This window comes from Anolis sagrei, chromosome 5, assembly GCF_037176765.1.
Source record: "Anolis sagrei isolate rAnoSag1 chromosome 5, rAnoSag1.mat, whole genome shotgun sequence".
NCBI lineage: Eukaryota > Metazoa > Chordata > Lepidosauria > Squamata > Dactyloidae > Anolis > Anolis sagrei.
Genome location: NC_090025.1, coordinates 177,301,594 through 177,326,960, shown reverse-complemented (window position 1 = coordinate 177,326,960; position 25,367 = coordinate 177,301,594). Strand labels below are relative to the sequence as shown.

The 25,367-nt window shown below is 42.4% G+C and overlaps 1 pseudogene; it reads right to left on the bottom strand.

Annotated features, from left to right (window-relative positions):
• The window catches only part of LOC137097136 (tolloid-like protein 2), a 78,101-nt pseudogene that overhangs the window by 51,998 nt on the left and 736 nt on the right, over positions 1–25,367 (bottom strand).

Below are 25,367 nucleotides of genomic sequence, written 5' to 3'. Positions count from 1 at the left end.
CTCTTTTCACTGTCCCTCCTGCTTCAACCGTCATGGCAGAGACACTTTCACTTCTACCATGACAACAACCACCCCACAGTCATCTGCTAAGATTCATCCTATTGCACTTACTTCTGAGGTAGTAAGTACTAAGTTCTCACTAGCAATGAGCCATCTGCTGAGCTTCATCCTACCATGCTCACACCTCCAATGGTTAGTGCAGAACTTCATACCACCATTGCTTCTGTAGCTAGCACCATCGAATCCTTCAAAATGCTGATATGGGTTCTTGTAAGTTTTTCGGACTATATTGCCATTTTTTAGAAACAATCTCTGCTGACGTTTCACCTGCATCTATGGCAAGCATCCTCAGAGGTTGTGAGACCTCACAACCTCTGGGGATGCTTGCCATAGATGCAGGCGAAATATAAGAAGAGAATGCTTCTAGAACATGGCCATATAACCCAAAAAACTTACAACAACCCAGTGATTCCAGCCATGAAAGCCTTCAACAATGGCTTCAGCCTCTGCAACCACTCTAGAGCTCCTTGAGGCCAGACCTAAAATATCAGCTCTACCACAATATCTCACTGCCTCTGAAGGAGAGTCAGCTGAGGAGACTTCTCCTGAGCGTTCTACCAGAGTGTCTGAAGCTATTGTTGCTGAGTCTTCCATCCCCACAACTGCTGCCAAATGCAAAACAGACACTCCCCTCTTCTCTAAATTCTTCCATCAGAAGCCTAGAGATCCTATAGGACTCATTGCTCTGCAGCAGCTCCTGGAAAATATGGGAAATTTAATGCCTAATCCTGAAATAACGTATAAACTAAAATTGAAAATCATATTTCCTGAAAAGTGTGTTGAACCTTGGCAGCCAGCAGAAAAGATCAAAGCGCACACTGAGGGTGAAGAGTAGGCTTCAAAAACTATGGTCTCTCTTGTAGATAAAGAAATAATTGATTTGTCAATTGGCATCAGTGTTATTTTTTTCTGCACTCTGTTGCCTTCCTTTTCTCTTTTTACTTTGGCTGTTTCTCTCTCTGTTCTCATCTTCATAGATATTTTCTTCTCTTAAGCTTTTAGAAAGTCTGTAATAAAATATTTTTTTTAAACTTTCTGGAATTACTCATAGATTTGTAAGGGTGCATGTAAACCGTAGAATTAAAGCAGTTTACAAAGTCTTCAGTCTTCTCTGTCAAAGAGTTCTGGTACCTTGACAAACGGGGACTTTTTGGATTAAGAGGGCCAAAGAAGACATCAGCCACCCCAAAGGCACCAGAGTGACCTGTGGAGGATGAAAATGTCCCTCCTCCTGTGCAAATGGTTGTGCCTGTTCCGTACCAGGAATAAGAAACACGATGGACAAATAATAAAATCTTAGACAACATTATTTGAAAGAAGGTACAGTAAACAGTGTTGAAACTTGCTTTGTGGGATCCTATGTACAAATTTGAACTGCCTGGATGGAGTGGATCTCCTTTCATAAGAGAAGATAATAATAATAATAATAATAATAATAATAATAATAATAATAATAATAATCTTTACTCCACTATCTCCCCAATCTCCGCCCGGCTTACATGAGGCCAAGCCCAACAGCATATTACAATAAATAAAACCAAAACACAATAACAACACAGTAAAATACATATAACATATAAGTACAAAAAACAATAAAACAAAATCATACACAATAAAATAACAATGAGCCTGCCACATGTGCAAGATAAAAAACTAAAATACTAAAAATACTAAAAATCAGGATGAGATAGGGATGGAGCAGATTGATTGTGAGAGAGGAATGGGGTCATAAAATAGATGGAGGGGAAATATACTCTGGGGACAAAAAACGGTTGAGGGGGAGCAACTGTGTATGATAATATGGCTACTCTCTATAAGCGCATTGGAAAAGCCAGATTTTGAGATCCCTCTTGAAAGTTTCTAAGATGGGGGCCTTCCTAATCTCACCGGGAAATGAGTTCCAGAGTCGGGGGGCCACAGAGGAGAAGGCTCTCTCCCTTGTGCTTACAAGACGAGCTTGTGATAATGGCAAGGGCGAAAGGAGAGCCCTCCTTGAGGATCTAAGACCTTGGGCTGGTTCATGGAGAGAGATCTGGTCATGAAGGTAGGCGGGTCCCAAACCATTTAGGGCTTTGTAAGTGATAACCTGCACCTTGAATTGGGACCAGAAGACAAACGGCAGCCAGTGAAGCTCCTTAAACAGGGGAGTTGACCGTTCCCTGTAATTCACTCTGGTTATTAATCTGGCTGCTGCACGTTGAATGAGTTGTAGTTTCCGGGCCATCTTCAAGGGTAACCCCACGTAGAGTGCATTGCAGTAGGCCAGTCTAGAGGTAACTAAGGCATGGACCTTAGCTACCTCATGAGGTATGGTCGTAGTTGGCACACGAGTTTTAATTGTGCGAAGGCTCTCCTGGCCACTGCCGACACCTGCGCATCTAGCATCAGCGTTGAGTCCAAGAGGACCCCCAAACTACGGATCTGTGACTTCAAGGGGAGTGCAACCCCGTCCAGTACAGGTTGCCACCCAATACCCTGGTCAGACGAGCGACTGACCTGGAGGACCTCTGTCTTGTCAGGATTGATCCTCAGCTTTTTTTTTTTTGTCCTCATCCATATTGTCAGAGTGGCCAGGCACTGGTCCAGTATCCGTGGGACTTCCTTGGAGTCTGGTGGAAATGAGTAGTGGAGTTGGGTGTCATCTGCGTTTCATTTAGATGTTGAATAGCATGGGGGACAGCATAGATCCTTGCAGGACCCCACAGGCCAATGGCCAGGTGTCTGAGCAGGAGTTCCCCAACTTCACCGACTGGGAACAACCCTTCAGGAAAGACCGGAGCCATAGTAAAACCGTGCCCCCAAGTCCCATCCCAGCGAATCTCCCCAGAAGGATACCATGGTCAATGGTATCGAACGCTGCTGAGATATCCAAGAGAATGAGCAGGACCACACTCCCCCTGTCCAATTCCCTACAGAGGTCATTCACCAAGGCGACCAAAGCCGTCTCGGTACAGTGCCCAGGCCTAAAGCCAGACTGTGCACGATCCAGAAAATCAGTGTCATCGAGGAATCCCTGAAGCTGCGAGGCAACCACCCGCTCCAGAACCTTGCCCAGAAAAGGGAGGTTGGAAATTGGTCTGTAATTGCTACATATAGTCGGATCAAGGGAGGTCTTCTTTAATAGAGGTTTTACTACTGCCTGTTTGAGGCATGACGGAAATTTCCCCTGGGCCAGTGAAGCATTTATTATCACAACAAACCATTCTAACAACTCCTCTCTGGCCAGCTTAACTAGCTAAAGCTAAAGAAACTTCTAGAGAGCTCAAAGCAATTAGTTATTATTAGGCTTTCATATTTATTTATTTATTTATTTATTTATTTATTTATTTATTTATCATGTCATCAGCAACCAGACATTTGTATTACATTTTTAACAAAAACAAACAAACAAACAGACAAAACATAGAATTTGCAAGCTTAGTAGTTGATTAAATGTCTTTTAACCAGTAGCTGGCCACTTGGAGTGCCTCTGGTGTTGCCGCAAGAAGGTCCTCCATTGTGCATGTAGCAGGGCTCAGGTTGCATTGCAGCAGGTGGTCAGTGGTTTGCTCTTCTCCACACTGGCATGTTGTGGATTCCACTTTGTATCCCCATTTCTTATGATTGGCTCTGCATCTCGTGGTGCCAGAGCTCAGTCTGTTCAGCGCCTTCCAAGTCGCCCAGTCTTCTGTGTGCCCAGGGGGGAGTCTCTCATTTGGTATCAGCCATTGATTGAGGTTTTGGGTTTGAGCCTGCCACTTTTGGATCTCGCTTGCTGGGGTGTTCCAGCGAGTGTCTCTGTAGATCTAATCAACTATTTCTTAATTTAAGTCGTTAACGTAGTGCCTGATACCCAAACAAGGGATGGGCTGGAGATGTCTCTGCCTTGGTCCTTTCACTATTAGCTGCTACTTCCCGGCGGATGTCAGGTGGTGCGATACCGGCTAAGCAGTGTAATTTCTCCAGTGGTGTAGGGCACAGACACCCAGTGATAATGCGGCATGTTTCATTAAGAGCCACATCCACTGTTTTAGCGAGATGAGATGTGCTCCACACCAGGCATGCATATTCAGCAGCAGAGTAGCATAGCGCAAGGGCAGATATCTTCACTGTGTCTGGTTGTGATCCCCAGGTTGTGCCAGTCAGCTTTCATATGATATTGTTTCTAGCACCCACTTTTTGCTTGATGTTCAGGCAGTGCTTCATGTAGGTCAGAGCAAGGTCCAGAGGTATTTGGGTGCGCTGCAATGTTCCAATGGGATTCCTTCCCAGGTGATCTTCAGAGCTCGGGATGCTTGTCTGTTCTTGAGATGAAAAGTACATGTCTGTTTATTAGATGGGTTGGGGATCAGTTGGTTTTCCCTGTAATAGGCAGTAAGAGCATCTAGAGCTTCAGAGAGCTTCTGTTCTACCATCTCAAAGCTCCCTGCTTGAGCAGTAATGGCACAATCATCAGCATAGATGAAGCTCTCTGTCCCTTCTGGCAGTGGCTGGTCATTTGTGTAGATGTTGAACATGGATGGGGCAAGCATGCTCCTCTGAGGCAGGCCGTTCTTCTGTTTCCGCCATCTGCTTCTCTGGCCCTTTTCCCTTTCATAATTATTTGGAATAAATCGTAATAGGTTTTGGCTTGATTTTGAATACTCAATTTTAAATTTGGCTTGATTTTAAATTATGTAGCTTTTCATTATCTATATATGTCAGTTATCTTGGCATTTCATTTTTTTATAAAAAAAATCTGGATATTTTTTATAATTGTATTTTATAGTCTTAGATTTTATTATTCCTTTTGTTATCACAACCCTCTTAGGACCCTAAAATCCATGGCCATGGAAAGGTCTCGTTGGGCAAGCGAAAAGCAACCTTTTACCCACAAATCACATTAAAACTAATTTCCACAGATAAGTTTTAGCCTGGACATACAAGTTTCACAAGCAGTCATACACACACCGGGGGGGGGGGGGGGGGCTGGGAGGTAGGGATAGGCAGTAGACATAATCCCCTAACAATGCCTCCGAACACCTAACAATAGAGCCAAATTAAAGGTCACTAAAGCTGCCCAATGCTCTGCCTCTGTCCTCCTGGGAACACATTCTGGCTGCCTCATACCTACTCTCACCCATTTTCCTGCCAGCACATACCATTGTCCTCACACAAGCTAAGGAAACTACCCACATTGACACCTATTAACTCAGACTCTAGTCAAATTCCTTCTTTCTCACATGCACACAAGAGGCAGACTAAAATGAGCATTGACAGTTTATTAAAATTCCCTCCAAATCCAGATGCCAATCAGTTTGAGCAAGAGACAGCATGTCTGAGCCAACCAGTGTGAGGATCCAAGCCGGTAGCCGCCTGAGCCAATCAATACTTGACGTCATAACACAGTCTATTGTTTTCAACCACTGTCAAACTACTATAAATGTTCCTGTATGTTCTCATTGTTTCTGTATGTTCCCATTGTGGTTGTGTTACATTTAAAAGCACAGACTCTCTTGGGATCCACTTTGGCCAAAGCGAATCAAGCCTCTGTTCCTTTGCCCTTCATCCTAATTATGGATTGGAGTCAGGTGCGCTGGGACCCTGAATCCATTCTTCCTAGTGTGTTGAAATGACACAATACTTCCTTCTCTTTGTGTGTGTGAGTATATATGTGTATATATGTATGTGGTTCCCAGTTATCTACCACTGGCATAAATAAATCCATAGATCTCAATGAAAACATCTGCAAACTCCATCTTCTGAGGTCTTCTGAGGATCATGAAGACAAAATCAGTTCATGTGGGTGGCGATCAAGGCTCCTCTCTGCTTCTGCTCTCAAACTGTAAAACCCTTTCCAAACCCCACTACAACTTCTTTCATCTCTTCCACTGTTCACAGACTTTATTTTTTTTAATATAGATTTTGACTTTCTCCCAACACTGAAACCCAACACAGACTGCAACATAACTAAAAAAAATAAATACCAGTAAATGTAAAGGAAGATACGAAAGTATGATTATAGTGGTCAGTAACAACCTAGGATTTAAAGTCCACAAACAAAATACTTGTGAGCGCTGCAAATGGAGATTCCAGTTTCTGGAAGGAAAAGCTTATTTTGCTCTCAAATGCAACCCACTTCAAAGATCTCACTGGACATCTCAGGTCTGCTTATCTGTAGTCATGCTAGAATCTGAGAGTACATTGGAAACTGGATGTATATATGTATATGTTGGTTTTCATTTAGTTCGTTAAATAGGACACAGAGAAGTGAAACTTACTCCGAAATGAATTGTGTTTTAACACTGACCACTGGAAATGTCAATTCAAAGAAACAATAAATTGATATTGGAAAAAAGACACGATATTTCAGAAATAAGGACTTACTAAACAATTGCTTATTTATTTATTTACTATATTGATTGCATCACTATATTGATTATATCACTATATTTACTATATTTACAATTATATCAATATATTTAGTATTTAATTCTATAACATCTATTAGTATTTAATTCTAAACCATTAACTAAGTGCAGAAAATGGGCTACATATAAGAAGTTCAAAGAACGATGTTGTGGTTGTGGCAGCATTGTTCTTTCTGAAGATTTTTTCTGGCTCGATTTCTTTCCACTGAAGTCCGAGGAGGGATCTCATGAAAGTGGTCATTCTGGAGGCAACTGTAGTGGTGTTGCTGATGGTACTGTTTGTGGTAGCAGTGGTGGTTCTGTGGATATTCTTGCAATTGATGCAGCGTTGAAATCTCCATCTACGGAGGAGATTCAGTCATGGCAGCGGCTATGGGGATAGAAGAATCAGGAAAAATATATTCAGGCATGGTGGTAAACAAATCACTGAAGAGTTGTGAAAAGTGTGCAGTCGTAGTGGTAGTAACAGAAGAATAAGAAGCTCAAGAGTAGATTTAATAGGAGAACAAGCAATGATTCGGAAGTGGTGGCAAGAAATAGCAAAAGAGACAGGGAGGCTGATTGGCACTAGTCTTCAGGATGCTGGATGAATAAGCAATGTGGCTGCATGCAAGAAACTCAAATAGGGTTGTGTGGTTTGATAGCACTTGTTCACTTTTTGAAGACTTTTAGGCTCATTTTCTAACAGCTAAAGTGGAGGGATTGAAGTGAGTAAAACTTGTTAATCTGGTTGTACCTATGGTCATGGTAGGGGTTGCGATGGTAGTAGCTGTGGTAGTGGTTGTATGCTCAGAAGAGGATTCCATAATGGTTGGTGCAATGCTGGAAATACCCTGTTGAGGCAGAGATTTGGTCATGGCTGCACCCATGAAGATGGAAGACTCATGAATGATATCTCCAGTAGCTATGGCAGTTTTAGAGATGGTAAGTCCAGGAGAAGTCTCCTCAGCTGTCAGTCCCTCAGATGCAGTGATATGTTATAGTGAAGACTGTATTTCAGTTCCAGCAGTAATGGGAGCAAGAAGCTCAAGAGCGTTGGGTGGTGCTAAATTAGTAACAGGAACCTCGGAAACCAATCCTGTGGTGCTGGCTACAGAAGAAGAGATGGTGTAAAGCTTCGGATTATCCATCTGAGGAGAAAGCTTGTCAACAGATGGCTCACCACTAGTGTGGACTTCAGAACTTACTACCACAGAAAGTGCAACGGGATGACTCATAGGTGGTGGCTTTGGCTTGGTGGTTATAACTGTGGAGTTAAAAATCTGAGCTTTAGATGCTACAAGCATTTTGAAGAAGGATCCTTTTGCAGGCATTTTAACCATGGGAGGCTGAGAATCCGATTCTACAGTGGTGGTTGAAGTAGCAGGGACAGTGAGAAGGGGAGGGTGGACCACTGGAGCAATTGCTGAAAAGAGGCCTTCAAGCTTCTCGAGAAAAGACTCAGTGATGGTGGAAGGGGCAGTAGTAGCAGCACTGAGCGTGTTATCAACTCTATTAGAAGATGGTATGTTCTCATCAAGCTCCATTTCTTGGTCAATGACTTGAATATCCACAGGTGTCTTCTTGATCTCAGTCGGACAAAGAACCCTCTAAACAGAAACAAAACACAAATTAAGTAAAAAATGCCAATGCTAGAAAAAGAAAGCTTTTACAAGACAGGAGTCTTGAAGTGGTGAGAGCCATCACATGCACACTAAATCCTTTCCTTTCTTGGCTCATTTAAAAGGTCAAAAGAGGGCTGTTTGGGCGGGAGGAGTTGTCAATACTTAATCCCAAGAAGGCACAATTTCAAAATGCCTAAAAGAGCTAGTTGCAATGCCTTTGTCAAAAACGTCTTCCCTGTATATGTCTGTAACTAAATTTGAAAATATTTTCCTAGTTTGAAAGTGTTCTTTCCTGTTTAATTGTATGGTTTCAACATAGTCCAGAAACTTAGTTTTTGTGGCTGCCACAAACTATGTTGAATTGGTTGAGACTCTATGAGATATCCATTTAAAAACTATAACAAAATGTGCTGCAGAATGTCCTGCAAAAACAATGTTTTTGCAGTTGAACAACCTCTTTCCATGTTTTTATGATAGAACCAATTAGGAAATGACGTTTATAATCCAGGAGGAAAAAACGTGTTACATAGTGTAATGGATAGTCAGCATGAGTTTCCAATTTTGGGGAAGATAACAGAAGATGTGGTTGGCTCCAAGCTCCAGTGGTTCATGAATGAAAGGAATTCTACTGATCCATACCAATCTGTTTTTAGGACTGATTATGAGACAGAAACAGTTTTGGTCACTATAAGGGCATAATCTGTTTTGGGAACTTAGTTCTGCTGGATCTTTTGGCATGATTGACCATGGAATTATTTTGGGATAGAATTTGCTGGGATAGGACGTGCAGGCACCCTTTACAGCAACTTTTTTCCTTTCTAGAAGGGTGATCCCCAGCCCGTTCAATTCCATGGCCATTGACCTATGATTTTTTTTTGTTTGTTTTTTTGTTGTGTCAGGAGCGACTTGAGAAACTGCAAGCCGCTTCTGGTGTGAGAGAATTAGCCGTCTGCAAGGACGTTGCCCAGGGAACGCCCGGATGTTTCTCTCATGTCCCCGCATGAGGAGCTGGAGCTGATAGAGGGAGCTCATCCGCCTCTCCCCGGATTCGAACCTGCGACCTGTCGGTCTTCAGTCCTGCTGGCACAGGGGTTTAAACAACTGCTCCACCAGGGGCACCCCAGTTTAGAACCTATGAGCTGCCACAGGCTCTATTGTATCCCTCATCTATATATATAAATTTGTTAGGGGCATCCAACGAGGAAACAAAACTCAAAACCCCCCCAACGAAACTGTACCAAAATTGCCATGCCCATAACACAACCCACAAGGTACAAACATATCTACTCAAAATGAAAAACAACACAACAACACACTCACAAAACGGCAAAACAACAAAACTCAAAAAACCCCAACGAAACTTAACCAAAATTGTCATGCCTATAACACAACTCACAACGTACAAACATATCTACTCAAAATGAAAAACAACACAACAACACACTCACAAAACGGCAAAACAACAAAACTCAAAAAACCCCAACGAAAATTAACCAAAATTGCCATGCCCATAACACAACCCACAAGGTACAAACATATCTACTCAAAATGAAAAACAACACAACAACACACTCACAAAACGGCAAAACAACAAAACTCAAAAAAACCAACGAAACTTAACCAAAATTGCCATGCCCATAACACAACCCACAAGGTACAAACATATCTACTCAAAATGAAAAACAACACAACAACACACTCACAAAACGGCAAATCAACAAAACTCACAAACCCCCCAACGAAACTTAACCAAAATTCCCATGCCCATAACACAACCCATAAGGTACAAACATAAGGTACAATCTACTCAAAATGAAAAACAACACAACAACACACTCACAAAACAACTGAGCATGCGCATTGGTGCCCAGCCGCAAGTTCCCTGGCGCGCGCACACAGTTCCCTCTGCGGAAGCCATGCCCACTCCAAGCCCCGCCACGCTGCTTCCCGCACACACACCCCCCCCGCCGCACGCACACACACAACCCCACGCTCCATCACTCCCCCGCCGCACACACACACGCAACCCCATGCTCCATCACTCCCCCACCGCCACACACACACGTGCAACCCCACTCCCCCTCGCTGCCGCACACACACACGCAACCCCACGCTCCATCACTCCCCCTGCTGCCGCACACACACACACAACCTCACGCTCCATCACTCGCCTGCCCCAATCTTACCTCCTTTTACTTCACGCCACCTCCAAACCCCACCGCACCCCTTCCCGCCCTGTCAAAATCCAGGAAAGACAGGAAGGAAGGAAAGAAGGAAGAAAGAGAAAGGGAGATAAAGAAAAGGGGGAAGGAAGGAAAGTTAGAGAAAGAAGGAAGAAGAAAAGGAAAGATGGAAGGAAAGAAAAGAGAGACAGCAGAAGAGAAAGAAAAAGGGGGAAGGAAGGAAAGAGGTAGAGAAGGAAGAAATGAGAGACAGAGGGAGGGAAAGAAAAAGGGGGAAGGAAGGAAGGAGAGAAGGAAAGAAAAAAGGGAATGAAGGAAGGAAAGAGGGAGTGAAGGAAGGGGGAAGATGTAGAGAAAGAGGGAGGGAAGGAAAGAAGGAAAGAGAGAAGGAAGAAAAGAGACCAGAAGAGAAAGAAAAAGGGGGAAGGAAGGAAGGAGAGAAGGAAAGAAAAAAGGGAATGAAGGAAGGAAAGAGGGAGTGAAGGAAGGGGGAAGATGTAGAGAAAGAGGGAGGGAAGGAAAGAAGGAAAGAGAGAAGGAAGGAAAGAGGCCAGAAGAGAAAGAAAAAGGGGGAAGGAAGGAGATAGAGAAGGAAGAGGAGAAGGAAAGATGGGAGGGAAGGAAGGAAGGAAGGAGGGAAAGAAGGAGAGAAAGAGGGAAGGTTGGTCACAGCAATGCGTGGTGGGTAAAGGTTGTTATTTCTATGATTATTATGATGCTATTATTCCTATGAGACCCTTTTAGGGGGAATGGGAGAGGTGTCAGGTCCCGGAGGCAATGCATTGCATTATTGTTATTGTTATGATGGTGGTGAAATAAAAGGAAATAAAAAGCGAAAGGAGGAAGCAAACAGGGAGGGAAGAAAGGCAAAGGAAGGAAGGGGGAGGGAATGAAGGAAAGAGAGAAGGATGAAACCAAGTAGTGAAAGAAGGAAAGAAAGAAAGAGGTAGAGAAGGAAGAAAGGGGAGAAAGGGGGAGGAAAAGGGGGAAGGAATAGGTAGGGACCTCTCTTTCATAATAGTCCAGATATCTACCTCAACTTTGATAAGTTTTACTATAGGCCACAGCAACGCGTGGCAGGGCACAGCTAGTTTAACATATAAATAAAACTGTTGGGAGAGGTTTTTTAGAATTTTCAGATTTGGTACCACTATCCATACATGACATGATTGAGTCCTTCTCACCAATTCCTTTTCAGCAAGCCCTACTCTAGTGACTATCATCAGTAATGGATGAGCTTGAGGTTTAAAAACTTAAATTTAGTGCATAAAAGATGAGGAAGTTCCTGATCAATCAAAATATTGATCAGGAAATGGGGATGCAGCCTATGGTATATGGGGTTACCCTATCCCTTGAAGACCCAAGATAACAGAAAGAATCTAATTTGGCACATTTAAAATACGTGCAACAACCACGTTCATTCCTGGAGGTGCCTGACCTGGCCATACTTTGTTTGTATCCCATTTAGATTCCTGTGATGTGATCTTAAGAGTATTCAGAAATATTGAAAAGTCTAAAGAGCTGGTGGTAAAGGCTTAACAACAGCTAATTACAAGAATCTCACAGCTTCCCTGCTCCAGCAGCATCACTGGTTGTCAAAGGGAGAGCTTTCTCGGAACTCCCTCCATAGGGAAGCTAGAAGGATTCCCTCCTTCTGTCCTTCTGTTAATAGCTGAATACTTTTTTAAAAAAACTTGGACATATTTTTAGAACTTAACAAAATATTATAAGTGCTATATTTTTAAAACTGGATTATTAGCTTTTAAAATCTTTTCACAATGCATACTTTTAATATGGTTAACTGGTAATTGAGTTTTCTTGTTTACTCTTTGTATGATTTTAGCAGTAATATATATAATGAGTTCCCAGTCTTAGGGAATTTTTAGTTTAGAAATATAAATCATCATTATTATCATGGTTTTCCCTTCTTTTATTTTCATTTTACAAACCAAGATCTTACTACACTTCTCTTAGTTGAATCCACCACTCCTTTGACAGACCGAGTTGAATAGTAGTGAATAATAATAAATACTTGCTCCCATTTCCTTACTGACTGGTTCCTTTCTATTACACATTTGTCTTATTCATGTGATAGATTAAAATCTTTTCACTTAAATACCAATTTGGCTTTTGTATTTTGTTTGGGTTTTTGGGAAAGGTGAGTGGTGATTGCCATACTTGTAAAGTAAAGGTAAAGGTTTCCCCTCAACATTAAGTCTAGTTGTTTGTGACTCTGGAAGGTGGTGCTCACCTCCATTTCTAAGCTGAAGAGCCAGTGCTGTCCGTAGACGCCTCCAAGGTCATGTGGCCAGCATGACTTCATGGAGAGCCGTTAACTTCCCACTGAAGCGGTACCTATTGATCTATGCACATTTGCATGTTTTTTAACTGCTAGGATGGCAGAAGCTGGGAGCTCACCCTGCTCCCCGGTTTTGAACTGCTGACCTTTTGGTCAACACATTCAGCAGCTCAGTGGTTTAATCCACTGCACCACTGGGGGCTCCCCATACTTGTAACACTTGACTAAAAGGCTGGAACTGACCACATAGTTTCCACCAGAATGTTGACATAGCCATACAGAATATAGTTCAGCTTATTGTGTCATCATTAAAAATACAGAACCTCTCTGAAAGAAAATTGGGACATCCCTATATTGCTTCCAACCGAGATTGTACAAAGCAATAGATGCCTGAGGTTTTGCCTATTGTAATACACCAGGTAGGGCAAAGCAGGGCTGTGGCTCCATGCAATCCCTGGGACATGTCAAAAGATATAAAGGATTTCCTTATCAGTCACTGAAGAAGACAATCTCTTATGTACTGTAATATGTCCTTCAAAGCTCTCTGCGGCTATGAAGAACATTTCAATCACATTTACAGTCTTCTTCCTAACAGTGCTCAAACAATTTCTTTTGTTGAAATGTAATAAAAATTGCATTTTTAAATACCTTTTCTGTAAATGTGTTGCTCCAATATTCCCTTATGGTGACATGTTTGGGGCCTGCCCTGGCCAATTGGAACCCAAAGAAGCTATTTTTGAAAGAAGATCAGAGGAAGTAATTTCTAATTATATCTTTTCTTTTCAAAAACAGTGGCCCAGGGTCCACGACTTCTTGTGTGAGTGTAGAAATGTAATTACCATTGGATCATCAAATCAAACTTTGCTTAGAATGCACCTCTATTCTAGTTTCTATCTGTACTTCGGTCCATCAACTCTTTCTCTATCAATGTTAACATTCTTGGTTATTTCTGCCTATTATGTTTCCAATACTTGTCTTTTTTCCCCTCACCTTCACAAATATTTTTTCATGGTGCACCCATACAGAGCAAAGCTGCAGAAATTCACAAAAGTCTGATGTTCCTCCAGGTTGGAAACACCTGCCCTGGAGGGAGAGGTTGAGAGAGAAAAAGATTAATTACTTCTGGTTATTCCCATTATTCCTGGCTAAAGCACATTAGCCTTATTCTTGACATCGAGCAGAAGTGAGCAACTGCAAAGAATGGGCGAAGGAACTTTTCCATCCCCTCATTGGTCCCCCTGGTGTCTTAAGGGTGACAGATGATCTCTTTGGCCTACTAATACAGAAAGTCCTGAGACCTGTCATCTCTGGATCAAGAACATTACTGGATTGTCAGGTCCATGAAAATGCTGAACAAGCAACAAAATAGGATTTGACCTTATCTACTACCTTCCACTGTTTGGCTGAACATTAAAGTATTCCCAGGTATAGTCATGCACATAAAAGGTTTTAAGACTGAAGATTAAGAGTTCAATTAGTTTTTAAAAATATTATTAGAAAGCACATCTGAAGAAAACTGGTAGCAAAATTGTCTATTTGATCAGATTGAAGAAAATCAATTAATTTGGAGTCAAACCTTTGCAAGAAGCTCCATTTTAATTCGTTTATACAGTGGAGACACAGCAATTTATGTGAATATTGGGACTGATTTTACCTTTAGGAATAAACCCATGGTTTTCATATAAATCCAGCTGGCGGATCATAGAATGCTGGCAGCCAAATGAAGCTCTGAATGAGCAAAGCGGGCCACTTTTACATGGGTGGTTGATGACTCAGAAGAAGCCCTCATGTTCAGCATCAGATAATGGCATTCCCGCTACTGATGACTCGTGTTCCCATGCTTCTGCGATGAGAAACCATTCTGATAGAGCCACATAAAAGCAACAAAAGAGGCAAGAGAAGAATAAACTGTGATTGACATTTTGAGAGATTTACTGAAATGGCACTGCTTCCTAAAATTTAGTTATTTATTTATTAATTTCTTTTTAACCTGCCTTTCTCCCATAAAGGTTTTGGCAAAATGATGCCATAACCATTTGGAAAACATGAATCTCCATATACAGTCGCCTCGGGGCTGAGAGGGGCGGTATATAAATATGGTAAATAAACAAAATAAATAACATTTGGGAAATGGGATTCATAACCTTTTCGGAAAACCACTGGTCACTGGAAAGTCATGGCCTTGTTAGAAGTCACAACCTTTTGAAAAGTGATGCTTACCAGCATCCATGCAAGGCAACTAGGTCTCTCAGCTGTTAAACTCATGTATCCAGGTGTGTCTTTGAACTGCCAGGGACAAAGGCATGCCAATGCACAAAAACATATATATTCAGCAGAGTTTCAGAAGTGTTCTTTTAGTTGCCCAGAAACATTTACTCTCCCTTAAAATATATATTTGTCTTTAAATCATGCCTTCAAGAGACAAAATAAACAGTCTCCTTTAAAAGTAACATAGTTGGTTTACTCACAAAACTTCATGTATACAGCATACAGGCACTTTGCTTATGAATCCAGCTCTTACCATCAGGAAGTACTTCTTTTCTTTCAAAGTAATTTTTATAGATTACAAACTATTTACAATATGTTAAAAAGCAAAAAGAAACGAAAGGTAAAGCATAATCGGACATATGGGTATAGGGTTTCTTGCCTGAGTGCTCTAACAATAATATTCATACTTCATAAAATAAAATTTAAAAAGACAAAGAAACTACTACACAATTGTATTTCTATTATCTAAGGAAGAGATGGATTTAGCCTAAAAGGGTAAAGAAGAAGAGAGAAATAGTAGGGAAAAAAGAAAAAAACTTCCAATCCTCTCCACCGTGCTCTCAATTGTCCTTTCTTTATTCCAGATTTTAAAGATCTGTATTTGCATTGTTTGAAATAAATATAACATCTTTGGGAGTATATTCATTTTTATTGTGGCTATTCTTCCCATTACTGAGAGGTTTAAATTTCTCCAATTATCTTTTCTCTCTCTCATTCCATTTCAATTCATAATTGTTTTTCAAAAGTTGTGAATTTCTTGCTATGTATATTCTCAAGTATTTAATTTTATTTGTAATTTGTAAACCAGTCATCTTCTGTAATTCTTCTTGCTACTGTTTTGACATATTTTTAGTTAAAACTTTAGTTTTTGTTTTATTTGTTTTGAATATATATAACAACACATCGCATAAAGATTGAAACACAATGATATTAGGATATAAAATTAAAATTCACAATTTAAAATTGACTGGGTAGGTTTGCCGGAAGAGAGAGTTTGTGTTTTCAATTCTGACAGCACATTGAGCTATTGAATCCTCTTCTGACAAGTCATCCAGAGTCTAGTGGCAACAATGGAAAGGTCCTCTGGACAATGGTTGCTAGTCGGGTTCTGGCAGGTTGGAGTAGCTGCCCCACAGAGAAACCCAGTGTTCTAAGAAGTAGATTGTGTGGGAGAAGGCAATCCTGCAAGCAACTTGGACTCAAACCAATATATGGAATATTTCATTTGTAAATACAATCGTCACTCCACTATTGCACAGGAGGGGGATGTGCTACTAACCCCCATGAAAGTAGAGGTCCTACTTTACGAGATAATTCACATGCAATTTTTTCCCCTAAATTTAGGTAATTATTGGGGCTATTTTAATATCTGTGTCCCTGCCCAAATATAGATAGTTGGAGCATACACATATGCACAAATGCAACTAGGGTATTTCATGTACGTATTTTTACAATTGTATTCTGCTGTGTGGAGCAGCAACACTTTCAGAAATTTTCCAACGTATCTACTAACACAGAAGGGTTCCACCAAAGCTTTATTTGCCAAGGACTGCCTCACCTCTGGATCCAGCTCTAGCCAACATAGGGAGTGCAGTTATGAGATATAGCAAAATCACACTGACCCCCAGGAAGAATGCTACCTCCTCCTTCAGCCCCCACTTTTCTAGCATTCCAGTAACCTAAGTTAGGCACACAGAAAGACAGTTTAGGAATCCAAACAAAAGGGGCAGGCAAAGCTACCAAGGAAATGCAAACACAGCAGATATCAGTTCTAATTATGAATTATTTTAAATGTTTTACTCTCTGCAAAGTTAGAAATATGTAGATTGACAGGAAATTTGTGGATTTGGGAACAAGCAGTGAAAAATGGCAGTGTAATATCTGATCCAGGCCTTAAGAATAAGGCCTGTTAGTCTCAGTTATGGAAAATCCAAAAGGTATAGAAGATTGAGCAAAAGAGGAAGGAAATCAACATTCTCACTCACCAAAACCAGACAGGAGAACCTATGTGAAGGCTGTGTGCCACCTCATATTTTTGACACAGGGTCGTTTTGAAGGTGAAACCTTGACCGGGCTGCACAGATAAAGCTATTTGATTTGTCAAATACTGTTCAGCAAACACTGTCTCTCTTCAGACCTCTTGGGTATGAAGTGAAAGCAGCACAAGGAAAAAGGGCATAGAAAGCTCCTACTCAGGAGTAGATCACAGGAGGTGCTTATGACATCACTAGGTAGCAAGATTTCCCCTTGTGATCTCTTCTGGCCAAAGGGATTGCCTGCCTGTATCATTGAGAGAGGTTCAGCATTGCTCTTTCTCTTTGGTGAATATTCTGGCATTGTAGAATTCAATGGAAGAGGCAGGGAAAGGGCCTAGGTGCACATGTTATCTTAAGACACAAAGAGACACGTATGCCGAAAGAAATGAAACACTTAACTCACAAGACTGCGAATCAAAAACCTAGGATACGGTAATACCAGTATCAAGTAGTTGAAGGACTATAGCTGTGGTTCTCAACCTTCCTAAAACCGCAACGCCTTAATGAAGTCCCTCATGTTGTGGTGCCCCCCAACCATAACATTATTTTTGTTGCTATTTCATAACTGTAATTTTGCTGCTGTTGTGAATTGTCATGTAAATATCTGATCTGTACGATTTATTTTCATTTACTGGACACAATTTGGCACAAATACCCAACACACCCAAATTTGAATACTGGCGGGGGTGGGGGGGGGTATTGATTTTGCCATTTGGGAGTTGTAGTTGCTGGGATTTATAGTTAACCTACAATGAATGAGCATTCTGAACTCCAACAATGATGGAATTGAACCAAATTTGGCACACAGATCTCCCATGACTAACAGAAAATACTGGAAGCGTTTAATGGGCATTGACCTTGAGTTTTGGAATTGTAGTTCATCTACATCCAGAGAGCACTGTGGACTCAAACATTGATGGATCTGGACCAAACCTGGCACAAATACTCAATATGCCTAAATATGAACACCAGTGGAGTTTGAGTAAAATAGACCTTGACATTTGGGAGTTGTAGTTGCTGGTATTGATAGTTTACCTACAATCAAAGAGCATTCTGAACTTCACCATTGATAGAATTGGGCCAAACTTCCCACACAGAACCCCCATGACCAACCAACAGAATAAATAAAAATACTGTGATTTTTGATGGTCTTTGGTGACCCCTCTGACACCCCCTCACGACCCCCCGGTTGAGAAACTCTGGACTATAGCCTTAGAATCTTGAGATCTCAGGATGTCACTTGATGTTTGATTCCTGAAAGAAAAGAAACAGAACCTTTTGGGTTTGAGTGGCAGGCTTTGGGTGGCAAAACTGAAGGGCAGTAGTAGTTTATGCTGGCAGAAAATATATAAATCAGGCACAATCAGATGTATAATTGGGTATTTATTTCAGTGGCCATAATTCTTTCATAAAGCGGTACTATAAGAACAGAAAACTTCGGTCTGATTCACTTCTACAAAATTATGGACAAAATATCACACTGGCTTCACCAAAGCTGCCTTTGTACAACACATGATCATTGGGCAGTGTTTAACCATCCAAATTACTTCTCAGAGCAGGTATTTTAATTCAGTGAATTTTTCTTGTCTTAGTCTTTTATTTTTATCTTATGAAGAAGTCCTATATGTTATCACACAACATTTCCTGAATCGTCTTTGAAACTCTGTGGAAAGACAGACTGAGACAGTGTTTTGTCACATTAAAGAAAGAAAAAACTAGCTTGGGGAGTTCATGTCCTCTGTCTTTAAAGGGAAAGGGTATTGAATTAAGGACTACCCTTTTCACAATTTTCCATTAGTGAAATTTCCATTAATGAGACCCAACTCCTATTAACAGAAATCCATGTGTAGGACTTCTTGGTAATTCTGGATCACAGTTGCCGCTTTCCCAGTACATAACACCAGCCACTGTATAATGCCCATTATTCCTGCATAGTAGTGGCTTTCCAGAATTTTCCTGCATAAAAGAAAAAAGAGGCATATGCATTCCCAGCCAAATTATATAATCCAAGAATTGAAGCACAAATTATTGTTAACTAACCTAAAACCCATCCAGAAATCATTGATACAAGATGTATGATAAGGGCAGGAACTGTGCAGCCTGCCGGTCACATGTGGATGTGGCTCAGCGGAGTCTTGTATGACCACAGGAGGGGCTGCATACATTTTTTTAAAAAATGAAGGCAGATAATAATGACATTCCACACCAAATGTGATTGCCACTCATAGCACTCAGTATAGAAAAACCAGCCTCCAAAATTGGTAAAATGAGCACATGTTCTTTGTAATTTTGGTTTGATTCTCAACCAAGTGCAGGGAGGGGGGGGGGGTATTTTTTGTTTGCCACTGAGAAGCAAATCATGATGAAATGTCACAAAAAAGTGATTCTGGCCATGAAAGCATTCGACAATACAAATTTCAATTACATGGATTCCGAAGTCCTAATCCATTCTTGTTTTGTTATGCTGGTCCATGATCCACTTCTTCAAAAATGACCTTGAAGCCCTTGGCTCCAATTGAGCCGTCAGTTTTGAAACAGACTGTGAAGTAGCTTCCATTTGAAAGGAGTCTGAAGTGCCCTTTTCGGCCACAAAATCTTCCTACAAACCGCAAAAAAAGAAAAAAAAAGAACACTGTTTATTGACAGCGATGGCAATCTGTTTCTACCTGAGAAGGACTATTGGCCACATCTTGTGGCTTTTGCCACTCCTTATTAGATTATCATGAAATCCAAACCAAATGCAGTATATTCAAAGTACATGAACCCACACATGTATTATGTACATAATTAGATATGTGCATGATTAAAATGCTAACACTGATTTTAAATATAACATCCAATGCTCAACAGACCACATTATATCAGAGCTACCAACATAAGTCTATCAGTTGCCAGCAAAAATATTAATTTTACTACTAGAATGTGTATTCTGCTGATGAAATTACAGCACATATTTTGACGTTGTTTCCCCACCCAGTTAATAGGTATTCTCATCTATTTCAAATAATACATACCTGATTTCTGAAACTCGCTTACTGGGAAACAGCATTCCTTCCCATTGCATAAAACCCAAGCTGATTATTTTTGTCTTCCTCCAAGAACAGATTTTTATATTTAGGCATCTTCAAGCATGAAGCCCTTTTCCAACCTATTCAATTACACTTGCTTTTCTGAAATAGTTCTTGCATACAAGTTCCACCTCAAGGGTAAAACTAGAATCTAACTCTGCATTCTGTCTCCAGCCAAAATCTCCCTTTTGCCTCCCTCTGGAGCAACTCTGAAGCACAATAATTTCAACTGTATTTGTGTGAAATTGCTTTTTCTATAACACAGTTTTGAAACATTATCAGTATGTTTGCATTCCCTGAAATAAGCCACAGGGGGGGCTCTATAATTGTACTTTTTTAAATCTTAAACTGGATGTTCAGATATACAAGGTCATTGAGAGCTCACATGTTTCCCAGGAAAGATTTTAAAAACTTGAGGGGATCGTTAAAAGAAAAAAACCTAATCCTATGTAGATTTTATTTTATTGCTTTTTCATTTTTTATTTTCTATAGTCTTTACTTTATTTGGGTTTAACATATATTGTGAGCTCCCTTGGAACCCAATATCGGAAGAATGGTAATGCATTAAATACTGTAATGCCAAAGGCAGCATATTCAATTTTCCACCCCCTCGATGGACTGTCACCTTGTCGTGGTGAGGGGGCTTGCGTGTTCCGATGAACCTGTAGGCACAACAACTGGAGTCGTGCACTCCCAGGAGTGGCTGCGGGGGAGGTTCCAGACCAAGCACAGTCTGAAGACCCAAAGACCTCAACGGCGGAGCAGGCGGAGGATAACATGGTACATGTTACAACGGCTGCGAAGGCGGAAGAAGGCTGCAACAGACTGAGAAGCCACGGTCATTGTGTTAAACTACATCACCAGTGGAACCTCACTCTGTGAAGTCTGTGTGTTGATCAGTTGTGCACTGACCTCCACACATTAAAAAAATCCACGCACAGGCGTCTTCCAAAGAAAATAAAAACCAACCAACCAAAGTCCCATGGCGATCAGCGAGTGGCGACGGGGGCAGGACTGTGAAATCTGGAAGCCCCTAGTCACAGACTGGCACATGGGCGGTGGGTACGGACTCAGTCGTTCTACCTCAAGGTCCGAGGCAGTTGAGTAGTTCGGCAGCTGTATCCGCGACTGAGCAGCCCTATTGAGGACCCACTCTGCTCACCCCACATGGGGAGGGGGCTAGAAAAGGTGCCCCAAACATAGTCTGCCTCACTCATCCCTGACTGGACTGCCGCGTCCAGTGGGGTCACCACCCTGCGGCCAAAAAAGAAAAATGAACTTCGGTACGTGGAACGTACGGACTCTGATGGACAACAGTGGCAGTGAACGCCCCGAACGCAGAACTGCCATCATTGCAAGGGAGCTGGGACGCTTCAACATCGACATAGCAGCCCTTCAGGAGACCCGGAGAGCAGGAGAGGGACAGCTGAAGGAAGAAAAAGGAGGCTACACCTTCTTCTGGAAGGGACTGCCCGAAAAAGACCAAAGAATGCACGGAGTTGGCTTCGCCATCAGAAATGATCTGGTGAAACATCTGTCCGAAGCACCCACTGGCATCAACGAACGACTCTCAACCCTCCGAATCGATCTTGCCAAAAACCAACGGGCAACCATCATAAGTGCCTATGCACCAACACTAGATGCTGACGAAGACATCAAGGAGAAATTCTACTGTCAGCTGGACACCGTCCTATCGGGGATACCTAAGGAGGACAAAATCATCCTCCTGGGGGACTTCAATGCAAGAGTCGGGCGAGACTTCGACTTGTGGCCAGGGACCATAGGAAAAGACGGGGTTGGAAACAGCAACTCAAATGGCATCCTGCTTCTCACCAAATGTGCGGAGCACAACCTGGTCATCACCAACACGCTCTTCCGCCAGAAAAACAAGTTCAAGACATCATGGAAGCACCCCCGGTCAAAGCATTGGCACCTCTTAGACTATGTAATCACACGCGCCAGAGACCGCCGTGACGTGCTCCTCACAAGAGCCATGATAGGTGCTGACGACTGCTGGACTGACCACAGGCTAATTCGATCCTCGATGGCTATCAAGATCGCCCCCAAGCGCAGACTCCAAGGAAGGAAGACAAGGCGCAAAATGAACACCCAAGCCCTTCAGGAGCCCTCCAGACGAGCCCATCTCCAAACAGCACTCAAGGACCATCTACCCATAGAACACCCCGAAAATGTTGAGGAACATTGGAACAAACTGAAGACCTCCATCATCCAAGCCTGCGAAGAAACTATTGGATACCAAGCCAAGAAACATCAAGACTGGTTTGATGAAAATGACATCGAGATCCAACAGCTAATTGACAAGAAAAGGAAAGCCTTCCAAGCATGGCAGAGAGACATCAACTGTGCTGCTAAGAAAAAGATCTATGCTAGTGCAAAAGCTGAGGTCCAAAGAAGGACAAGAGAACTCAAGAACATCTGGTGGACAAAGAAGGCCGAAGAAATCCAACACCTGGCAGATACCCATAATGCTCAGGGATTCTTCAAAGCCACAAAGGTAATCTATGGACCAAGAAACCATGGCATACAGCCTCTACGCTCATCAGATGGAACCAAACTCCTGAAGGACCAAAACTCAATTGCACTACGTTGGAAAGAACACTACCAAAGCCTCCTGAACCGCAGCTCCAATGTGGCCGAAGAGGTCCTCTCACAAATCCCACAACAACAAACCAGGGACGAGCTTGCAGCACTGCCTAGTTTGGAAGAAGTCAGCAATGCCATCAGCCAACAGAAGAATAACAAAGCCAGTGGACCAGATGGGATCCCTGCTGAAATCTTTAAAGAGGGAGGATCTGAGCTAACACACCAACTCCACCAGCTCATAGAAAAAGTGTGGGTGACCGAGAAAATCCCAGCAGATTTCAAGGACGCCACCATCATCACCCTCTTCAAAAAAGGGGAAAGAACAGACTGCGGAAACTATCGAGGTATCTCCCTTCTAACCTCCGCTGGGAAAATCCTCGCAAGAATCCTTGCAAACCGCCTCCTGCCCCTCTCAGAAGACACCCTCCCAGAATCCCAGAACGGCTTCCGCCCCTCCAGAGGAACCGTGGACATGATCTTCACTGCACGACAACTCCAAGAAAAATGCAGGGAACAAAACCAACCCCTGTACATGGCATTCATCGACCTTGCAAAGGCATTTGACACAGTGAATCGCAGCGCTCTCTGGACCATCCTCCACAAAATCGGGTGCCCTAACAAATTTGTGAACATCCTGCGGCTCCTCCATGATGACATGATGGCAACAGTTTTGGACAGCAGTGGCTCCCAAAGTGACCCATTTAAGGTGGAATCCGGTGTCAAACAGGGATATGTTATCGCCCCAACTCTATTCTCCATCTTCATCACTATGATACTTCACCTTGTTGATGGGAAGCTTCCCACCGGAGTGGAAATCATCTATCGGACAGATGGCAAGCTATTCAACCTCAGCAGACTGAAAGCCAAAACCAAGGTTACAACAACATCTGTTATAGAACTCCAGTATGCTGATGACAATGTCGTCTGTGCGCATTCAGAAGAAGATCTACAAGCCACTCTCAACACCTTCGCAGAAGCATACGAGAAGCTCGGCCTGTCACTGAACATTGAGAAAACCAAGGTGCTGTTCCAGCAGTCGCCAGCCAATCCCTCTCCAATGCCAGTAATACAGCTTAATGGCGTAACATTAGAAAATGTGGACCATTTCCGCTACCTTGGCAGCCACCTCTCCACCAAAGTCAACATTGACGCCGAAATACAACACCGCCTGAGCTCTGCAAGTGCAGCATTTTCCAGAATGAAGCAGAGAGTGTTTGAGGACCGGGACATCCGTAGGGAGACCAAGGTGCTTGTCTATAAAGCCATTGTCCTCCCAACCCTGCTATATGCCTGTGAGACGTGGACAGTCTACAGACGTCATATGCAACTCCTGGAACGATTCCATCAGCGCTGCCTCCGGAAAATCCTGCAAATCTCCTGGGAAGACAAGCGGACAAACGTCAGTGTGCTGGAAGAAGCAAAGACCACCAGCATCGAAGCAATGGTCCTCCAACATCAACTCCGCTGGGCCGGCCACGTTGTCCGGATGCCTGACCACCGTCTCCCAAAGCAGTTGCTCTACTCCGAACTTAAGAACGGAAAACGGAACGTTGGTGGACAGGAAAAGAGATTTAAAGATGGGCTGAAAGCCAACCTTAAAAACTCTGGCATAGACACTGAGAACTGGGAAGCCCTGGCCCTTGAGCGCTCCAGCTGGAGGACAGCTGTGACCAGCAGTGCTGCAAAATTCGAGGAGGCACGAGTGGAGGGTGAAAGAGAGAAACGTGCCAGGAGGAAGGCGCGTCAAGCCAACCCCGACCGGGAACGCCTTCCACCTGGAAACCAATGCCCTCACTGCGGAAGAAGATGCAGAGCAAGAATAGGGCTCCACAGCCACATACGGACCCACAGGGAAATCCATAATGGAAGACCATCTTACTCGTCCAACGAGGGATCGCCCAAGTGAAGTGAATTCAATTTTCCAGTAGTTAAAATCTAGACACTGTAGCTTCGGGGTTTATAGATGCCATGAGCTGCCAGAAAGACAATTGGATGGATCAAGTTTGAACTATTGTAAACTTGTAGTTGATGCTTCACGCACTATCAAGTTGGTTTTCTATAACAACCCTATGAATGAGTTATTTCCAAGATACCCTGTTATCAACAGCCCTCCTCAGGTCTTAACTTCACAAGACCATAGCTCCTGAGCATGTTTATGGTTTCCTGTTGTATGTTACCTCTACTAAGTACAGCAGTGTGTACCCTTTTGTTGTTTGGGCAAAGTACAGTAGAGTCTCGCTTATCCAACATAAATGAGTCAGCAGAACATTGGATAAGCAGAAATGTTGGATAATAAGGAGGGATTAAAGAAAAGCCTATTTAAAGCCTGTTAAATGTCAAATTACGTTATGATTTTACAAATTAAGCACCAAAAATCATGTTTTACAACAAATTGACAGAAGAAGCAGTTCAATACACAGTAACGTTATGTAGTAATTACTGTATTTATGAATTTAGCACGAAAACATCGCAATTTATTGAAATAGCTGTGGATCCGGGGGGGAGGCAGACTGCGTTGGATTATACAGGAGGCTGGATGATTGAAGGTTGGATAAGCGAGACTCTACTGTAGATACAAACACAGAGAGAATTGTAACCCGTGGCATAATATAGTAGTCAGGACTCCTGAAGTGGCAAGATATTTTGATTAGCAGGTACAGTCACATCCCAAGGCTTCTTTGAGCTTAGGCCACACTCTTTCACTCATGGGAAGCCATGAGTATTTTTTTCCTCCAATATGAATGTATTGTTGAGAGCCAGTGTGGTATAACAATCCGAAACTAAGTAAAGCAGAAATCAAATCTCCACTGGGTAACCTTAGGCAGCCTTCAAGGAAGGCAATTAAAGCCTCCTTGG